Source organism: Trachymyrmex cornetzi, unplaced genomic scaffold (genome assembly GCF_001594075.2).
Source record: "Trachymyrmex cornetzi isolate Tcor2-1 unplaced genomic scaffold, Tcor1.1 scaffold83, whole genome shotgun sequence".
NCBI lineage: Eukaryota > Metazoa > Arthropoda > Insecta > Hymenoptera > Formicidae > Trachymyrmex > Trachymyrmex cornetzi.
In genome coordinates, this window is record NW_017300169.1 from 5,046,149 (window position 1) to 5,055,848 (window position 9,700).

Consider the following 9,700-nt stretch of genomic DNA (forward strand, 5'->3'; position numbering starts at 1 on the left):
GATTGATTGATTGATCTTTATTACTAGCTTTCTCAGCTATTTGCGATACATCTTTAACTTACATTTCGAACACATGTTCTTAACATTCTCTTAAACATCTCAAGTTTTTCGCATTCTTTTATATTTGCTGGTAAGACGTTATACCTTTTCACTCCTTCATAAAATATACTTTCCTGCGCACTTCTTGTGTGTATTTCGAAATTTTATTATAATGTTCCCTGCCTGTCGTGTTTGTCTTTCGCACGTATTACCTACTATTTCGAACTGATCTCTCTCAATTGCTCCGGTAACAAACTTTTTAAAATTTAAAATATAAATATACATACTTTATACTGAAGTTTGCTTTACTGACATAAACTGCAACGCTTGCAGCATATCCTTTAAAGGAGAGGGGGGAGAGAGAGAGAGAGAGAGAGAAACGCAACGGTGACAAGTTTTCCGCGTGGAATCACACAGTAGTTCTCATTATATCTTCCATGTTTTCAGCATAGAATCAATCTAAATTCTAATATATAGAAACACTAAAGTTGATGAGAAATCGGGGATGAAATATAGAAGAGCGCCGGTTCGGTCGATCCGCAATCAGCTCCGATTCAATTTTGAAGTGTACATACTGATTCACACAATGGATGGTGAAGCTGATTGGTTTTCATGTATTCTGTATTATTTGCTCATTAAAGATTTTTTTAATGAGCGGCATTTTCCTAATTATTTTGCTATAATAATGTAATTATAAAATATGAAAGAAATAAATATACAAATCTTGATGTTGGAAACGCAGAATCAAAATAATATCGCCGTAATAAAAAAATCAGATGTAATTATTTTTTTGTACAGAGCATCAACTTATGAGTAATAGCTTTCATCTAAAAATGTACAGAGTGATAAAAATTTCAATTACAAAGTTTTAAGTTTATCAATTCAGTGATATTAAATTAACGACAAATAATCAGTTTGCTACCTGAATATAATAACATATATTAAAAAACAAACTCTGCAGTTAGTTATATCTTAGTAAATACTAAAAAGATTTTACACTAAAAAATTTTTATCGGTTAATGAACTGAAGTCTATTGGCTGCAGAGAATTTATCCATGGAAAAATACGCAGCCACCGTCGATGCGTCCCCGAAGCGCCTTAAAATTTATATCAAAACTAATGATATTTTGAATGTTAATTATTATTTTTGGTATTTAAAGCCCACTTTAGACGATATAATTCACGACCAAATTCGAAACAGAATTTTATTTATAATTTTGCCTGTCATGTAACATGGAAAATATTTGAAGAAGTAAAATACACACATATAGAAAATATATATTATTAATATATATTTTCCATACGTGTATTTTATTCATATATATATTTATTATTCATATATATATTTTCTTCAAATGTTTTCTACGTTATATGATACTCAATATTATAAATAAAATCCTGTCCTGAATTTGGTCGTGAATTATATAGATTGTCTAAAATGGGTTTAAAATTCAAATAACAATTCAGAATTTGTTTTTTTTTGTAAATATACATTACTAATAATTTGATACACACGGAACTTTGTAGTCAAACTTTTTAATCACCCTGTACTATATATATGATCATTTTTTACGCGGAATCGTGAAATTAATTGATCGAATAAGACGCTGCTTCTAACACTTTAGTAATTTAGTGATCATTTATAGATGTCGATGATAGTTTTGCGTGCTCTGTGCTATGTGCGTCAGTGCGTTATGTACGCAGTCACGTACGAAATGATCGTTTCTGTTCAAGTGACACTGACGATTCCATGTGCTAGATTGATCGCGCACGCTAATTATCCAATTATCCGATACTCGTCTGTAATCACTACAGGGATTGAGATGCAGAGGAGAAGGGAACTGCGCGATGCATTATACCGAAATGCCGATTTGCGATCAATAAATTACTGCAGGATTGTTTTCGAGCTTCCAAAGCCCTCTTCTTGTGTTCTAGTATGCACTTAAATGCATCACATTTGCTTTTAGCGAAGTGGTTCAGTTCGCACAATGCGTTTTGGATCAGAGAGTTTGTTTATTTCGCATTTGCTTCAACGTTTAAATATTCATTATTGTCGCGGTTAACTGGGAATAGTAGAAGGAATATTACGCTAAAACATCGCTCTGACCTTTGTGTAACCTGTAATATAAAGGATTTAATTATCAAACGATAACGAGAAGCAGAATACAATATTCAGAGTCAATCGTTTTTGTAACAATAGGATAAAATGACTGGGATATATATTCAGCGTGAGAGAAGAGAGACGAGACTTTGTGTTTGGATGAAGTTTCTGTGAGATTTGGAACAAAAATGTAAGCGGCAAAGTTTATTAGTGACAATACTAAAAATTATGTATTTATATATTAAATTTATAGCACATATTAAATTTAAATTGGATATAACGCGATAAAAAGAGATCATTCAAATAAAACAAAATTAACATGTGATAATGGATCTTGTGTTACAATTTTGTTATATCTAATATTACAATTAAAAGTCATTGAAGATGAGATATTGCAAGACAACATGGTAAATAATTTTTACTAGGTGTGTTCAGGGATGAGAATTTAAGAGAAGATGATAAAGCTGTTATTTTTTATGGAGATTTTTTATGGTGATTTATAATATACAATATTACCTTAGAATCGATTCTAGAACCATTTTATGGAAAATATCAGCCTGTTATGTGGCAATCGATACGCACGAGAGTCGATTCGCAGAAATTTTTAACGCCGCAGTCTGCAGCTTATGCGCACAATGAAACAATGAAAGCAAATATATTCGGTACAATATTGAAAGGCGATGCTAATTAATTATTTGCGCAAATAGCTCCCGTTAGTTTCTTTCAATAAATTTACTACAATTTGCACGGATATTCAATAATTCGAATTACTCATTTTCATTTCCAGATATTTTAATTAAATTTGATAAATTTTATGCCAACTACTAATTAAAAAAAAAAATGAATTCTATATTTATATAGATTATTAAGTTTTGAAACTTGTAGTTTTTGAAAAGTAGCATATAAGTGCGCAGTTGAATAGTTTCGTTAAATCGCCTTTTCAAAAGAAACTCTGCGCGTAAACATCTAAGACAAACACAATGTTTCATCTAGCAGGAGACCGATTTGCGAGTCGGCGAATATCGGCCTCGAAAGTAATTAAACTTTAGTGCTTTGTGCTCAACGTTTATCGCGGATGAGTGTAATTGGTCCGCTAAAGGCTTGACAAAGAAATTAACTCTGTCAGGATACGTATGTGTACATTTACAGAAATATATTCTTTACCGTTTAATCGACGAGGACATACATAGCAGAAAGGGGATCACATAAAATGTGATTAAAAATACAATATTGCGATAGAAGGATGAGATTTATCGTAACTTACAGTGAAGAAAAATGACAAAATCAAATATTTGCACACCATGGATATATCGCATGTTTTTATATGCTAGTATACTGAGAGAAAAATGTTTATACTAAATTTTAATAAATTTTTGTTTAAACAGTATACTAGCTGAATATTTATTAAATAAAAACATATATTTATTTGGTACGAAAATTATTAATTTGATTTAACTATCATTTTGTTATTTAGTAAATATTTATTTATTGTATGTAAATGTATTAAGTTAATACTATTCGAACAAATATTTATTAAAATTGAATATATTTTTTCAGTATAGAAAAGTGTTTTCAAGTATTTTGACAATTATTATATTGTTAACGTTTTTTATAAAACTTATATTATAATTTCTGTTTATATTAGGTGTTAAACTTAATTCCTGCCGTTTTTCGTCTCCAAAATTGATTTGTTTCGAAGGGAAATACATTATTCTATAACATTTTATAACTATTATTTTACATTATAATTATTAGATTATTTGAATTAAAAATTATGTGACTTGACGTATTCGTATCGGCACGAATAAAGCATGTATATAAAATAGAAATTTGAGTTTGCGTGTAATCGTATTTTATCGGTATTCCGCATGGAGATCCTTCTTACTCTTCATTTTATCACACGAAAGGGCAACTATTATCGATTTATGATGACATAAGATATATCAAAGGTAGAAACATCAATAGAAATACACATCAATGGTAATACAACTCGACAATCAGATCCTGGTTTACTTGGATGAGATCGGTGGAAAAATCATGCATCGAGTGAAAGCTTAGACAAACAATAGCTAGAGAGATATATCGATAGATAAATAACTAAATAGATGCACGTGCAGATAAATAAATAGATAGGTAAATAGATAAATAGATAGATAGATAAAGATGGATGTGTGTAGAGAGAATATGTAGGGTAGTAGATGAGACGCGCATGCATCCGCGTGAACCATACCCTCGGTGGTGATGCGTGGAGGGGTAGGTGCGGGTGACCTAATTTTTGCAAAACAGCCGGGGCTGCGGATCCACCGCCGGTCTGCGGAATACTAGTAGTGGCGCTGAGGGTAGTCGCGGTGATAGTCGGTAGTATAGATGCCCGCCACCCCTCTTCGCACATCGTTCGGGCACTCGGAAAATCCGTCGCTTTTCCGGATGCTACGGCACTGTGCCGCGGCGTTGCCGCCGGAGAGAGAGAGAACCCTTTCGTCAGTTGGGTCTCGGCCGCCGTCAACGTCAATACGACGAAGGCGCACGAGAGTATATCGCCTCGGCTCCGGTTAACGCCGAGGCAACGCTCGACGTTCGTCGACGGGAGAAACGCGCACCTGATCATTTGCACCTTTCGCTACGCATCCCTATTGTCTCCTCTCAGTCTTCGTTTTTCACCCTTTTTGACACACGCTCTGTTTATCTTTCTTTCTTTTCTCTCTCTCTCTCTCTCTCCTTCTCTTTTCTTTCTCTGTCTCTTTCTATCTTCTTTTATGCACTCCAATACGCTCAAATTCCAATCTACCGGTGCATCGCGAGCGTAACTACGCTCATGTGCGTCGCGAGTGGCCCGATAGTGGATGACACATAGCGGAGGACGCATCTCTCGGGTGTGATAGGGAAACAGCTAGGTTCGCGTGCTTGATGCAGAGTGTAACCGGCGAGGGTATGGCCGACAATTGCTCCATTTCTTTCGGCATAATCCTCACGGAAGTGCCCGCGAGTGCTGTCCCTGAGTGCGACGGCGGCAGACGCGCCGGTTGTGAATAATAGAGGAGAGATTGTTCCATTCTATTAGGTAGTATTGACGCTGTTGGCGTTATATTCACCGGGAGAGAGGTGGATGCTTTGTCGAGGATCGTCGTATGTTTATCTACCGCCGCTTGTACAAATTTACGTGCCATTGTTGTAACAATTTGTACGATTGCTATCGTATATTTTTGATCAACATCAATCGGACAATTTGATTTTTTTCTTTGTTACGTTTGTATCTTTGTGATAACTGATCCAGAAATTGTGTTCATTCGACCTTTTTTTTTTAAATCAGTACGAAGGGAATTTGGAATGAATTTTATTTCTATTTGCTTTTAGAAAGAGAACAAAAGAGTTAAGAAGATATGAGAGCATTTGCTTTTTGGTGGAATTGCTGTGCATGAATGTTGCAAGTATGGTGAATGCTTTCGGTTTATTCGTTAAAAGAATTTGATGATTTTTTATTTTCATAAAAGAGCACATCCTTTTCGCAACATTAATTTTGTGAACGCTGTTTCATAGACTTTTACTTAAAGTTATTGGAAATCAAACATTATTCCATCTTTGAGAGAAGTGGCGAGAAAACGTGTTAAAATATCCGACTTTTTACTGAATAATTAGGTGAGATTGAGTCAAAGAAATGAACTGATTTATTGGTCGTTTGATTTCGAAGGAAGTACAAATGGATGAGGGAGAACGAAAATCTTAATTTCTTTTAGATCTTTTATCGCAATGTGGTGGCAAACTTTATCTGTGTATCTCGACAATTTTAAAGGTTCCTCATTTTTTCTTAATTGTAGAAATAACGTTTCTTATTATGACGCCTTTCGATTACGGATCAATATCCTTTTTCATTGTATTAAAAAAATAAATGACTAACATCTTTTCTCTTCTGAATTCCATTTTCTTTATAATTCACGCAGCGCGAAAGAAAATAATGAATAAGGAGAAAAAAGTGAGCGTGTTTTGGAAACAGTTTCGTTTCTTACTTCATACATGACATGACATGAGATTTCGTTTAGGACGCCCTTGTGAAAGTATTGAAATATTTATCCGAGATCGATTACTTTAATGGACGCTGGTAACCTTGTTAGCGGAACTGAATCCTTCGAACGGCGAACTTTTTAATTTTGTTAAAGAAAAACGCTCGCGGCGACAATTTTGTGATATCCTCAGCAAAAAAAACGTTGTATTAGCTTCTATTTCTGAAAAGTCAGACGGGTAGTCGTATTCTTTTTTACAACAAGTTTTTGTACCTGCCTCAGGTTTTGCACGAAAGTTTAATGGTTCGCTGCACATCATCGAGACTTTGAAATAATAAACAAACTAATTTTGTAAACAATATTCTGTTTTCTCTTTAAACTCAGTAGATGCGGAGTTATTATCACATGTTCTTATTTTAGGAACATACTTTACACATTTTACACTTTCAAAGTTGAATCTCTGAGCGTCATGCATCTCTTATTTAATTCAAGAAGACGCGTTTAATATATTTTAATTAGATGAGAGATTCCGGAAGGAATAGCGGGAATATTTATAATTCAATGTTTAATTTAAGTTATGAAAAAACATATAAGATATTATCTTAATGAAACCATTATAATAACTTCTAGACTATTTCAATCTGGATTTACAATTATAAGTTATTATATAAAGTCGTTTTTTTATCGATTTTTCTATCTAGCAATTCTTAATGACTTCAGTGTGCGATAGACAAGAGTTTTCCCATGTTTTATCACTCCAAACTTTTCGCTAAAGCGCGAGAAACGCATTTAAGTTGTTTTCGCGGGATCGTTATTTTTCCGTTCGTTGAAACATGCAGTATGATAATGTCGCGACTAGGTAAATTATTCTAACTGCACAACGCTTTTATCATTTAAAACGTTTTAACTGATAATAATAATGAAGGATAAAACATAAATGTACATCCATATATTCTCGCGCGATGTATTTTTACCGTTCATTTATTTTTTGAATGTTTGGGCAGATGGTCTAAACATCTAAATTGTTAATTGTTCTATTAAATATTAATTGACCTATTAATAATAAATGCTTCACACAAATTCACGTAAGAGCTGTTCATTAAAAATTTTTATGACCAAATAGCGTTTTTTGGCTAGTTTTTTTTCCTCTGCTTTTATCTCCCGCTCTTTCTCTCTCTATTAAATTTCGTTCACCCATCATCTCTAGAGTGTTCTTCGTCGCCTGTCTGTGAAACAAGAACACCGCTTTCTCGCGCATCTGCGCGTGCATTCTGTACTTCCGCGATAAGATTTGCGACTCGATTGTCTGCGAAATTGAATATTCTTCTCACTTCAGTAGTGTATACGTAAAAGATGTCTTACAATAAAATTTTTATGTGCTAAACAAACTTGTGAATATAATACGTGGCTTAGAAATTCAGAATTAGAATTATTGTGAAATATTAATTGCGAAAAATGTATCTATCTCAAATTAATACAGATATTGACAATAATACGATCGAGCCATGTCACTAACGTCACTAACGTTACTCGAATCATTAATAACGCATGTATAGATAAATGTTTAAATAAAATCATCGCTTTATTTTTCTCGTGTTAATTCGTAACGATGGCAGACTTCTTATTTTTGTGTGGGATGGCTATTGTGTTGCTTATACTTTTGTATTACTATATACAGAATATGCAATATCGACAGGTTGCAAATGAAACAAACGTTTATTCGATCGCGTTCGTCAAGTTTATGCTACGGATGGAGCGCGAGATGATAGAGCCGAGATCTCACGAGCACCTGTTGTAAAATTGCAGTGTGCGTGCGTTCTCTGTTGCGCAAGTTTTATCGTTCTAGAATCCGGTAAAGTTATACGCGTATTCTGGTTTTATTTTTCTCTCTGAAAATCTCCGAAGAGAGTTTTGCGTCAATCCGTGTGCTTTCGAGTGGGAATATCTCTTGTATAATGTCATTTTGTTGTCTCGTGACTCGAATCGTTAAATTTTCGTGCGAATGAAACAGGAAATAGATTCTTTCCATCGTATCATACCGAATGGATATGCGTGCGATATAATATTTACCGATCCATGCACTTCAATAATATGAATTATGCATGACATCTCATACATTATAATTTCTTTTCTTGCGATTTTTTCAATTTTGCGAATTCTAATTTAAGAATTCGATAATATTAAAAGGAGAAGAAGAATCTTTATTAGACCATACATGTAAGAATCATACATGCATGTAAGAACACAACCAATAAGAAATTCGATCATTATGGGCCTTTAATATTTAAAAAATCGTATTGTAAAGAATATAATCGAATCGAATCAAATTATTTTAACTATCGTAAAATTTTTTTAAGAATCTATTAATACGTGTATTATACATATAAGTAATAAGTGATTCTTTGTTATAAGTTACAACAATGGTATACAATAACTTCAGCAAATGACTTAGCTGAAAGGAATTTCAAAGAAAAGATAAACATTCGTCGATATTTTCCAGAAGCATGTAAACTGCACTAATTTGTGCCAACATTTATACACGCGTACATTGCCACATATTGAAGTATGTATCGTGAGATCAAACTTTAACACGCGAACTTGTTAACAGTTATGTACTCGATTGGATCGATATTTGCAATAACTGTATTAAAGAAAAGTTACTCTCTACATTTTTTGAGGTAAATCTCACTCCAAAAAAATTAAAATAATGCCGCTATTGAAAAAGAAAAAAAAATTGCATTCTTGAATAAGAGTGGCAGATTTTCACTCTTTTATTTTGAAAGTGAGATTTTACACTTTTAGAATGAGATTTACTTCAAGAAAGGAGTGATTACTTTCCTTTGGAGTGAATCTTACTCTCCTCTCAAAAAAGTAAAAATCTGCCATTCTTATTCAAGAATACAAATTTTTCACTCTTCTTCATTAATGGCAGTATTTTAATTCTTTTAGAGTAAGATTTTATTTTAAGAAATTTAGAGAGTAAGTTACTATATCATTTATCACCTCTTTATTAGTAGTCCAAACTTATGTGTATGATACTGTCCATATTTGAGTCGTGATAACATTTTTAAGACCTTATGGTCTGTCATTTCTCGAACTCATTCGACTTTCATCGCCGAGCGAAAACGTCACCGAGAAATTCGATAATAGTTACGAATGTATCAGGGATGCAGCCTGTATACGAAGAAATGCCATTGGCTGTCGACAGATAAATGTCAATTTAAAGCTTGAGAACAAGACAAGAAACAAGGTCATTCTTGACACTAATGCAGCTTCGGCAAAATGTATCTTCGGCAGAAACGAACGTCACGCAATGCCATATAGTTTTATTCGAGTGCCGCGTGGCTACGATTATTTTTGGAATAATAAGGTTAACGAGAAATTATAGTCAATTCGTAGTTTTGAGTAATCATCTAATTATTTGGCCACTTTATCAATTAATGTAATGATAATATCATTTCATCGTATTTAAGAAATAATATTAGGTTTTATATATATGATATATATATATATAAAAGAATATTAAAAATCATAATTTAATTATTTAATATAAATGTATATA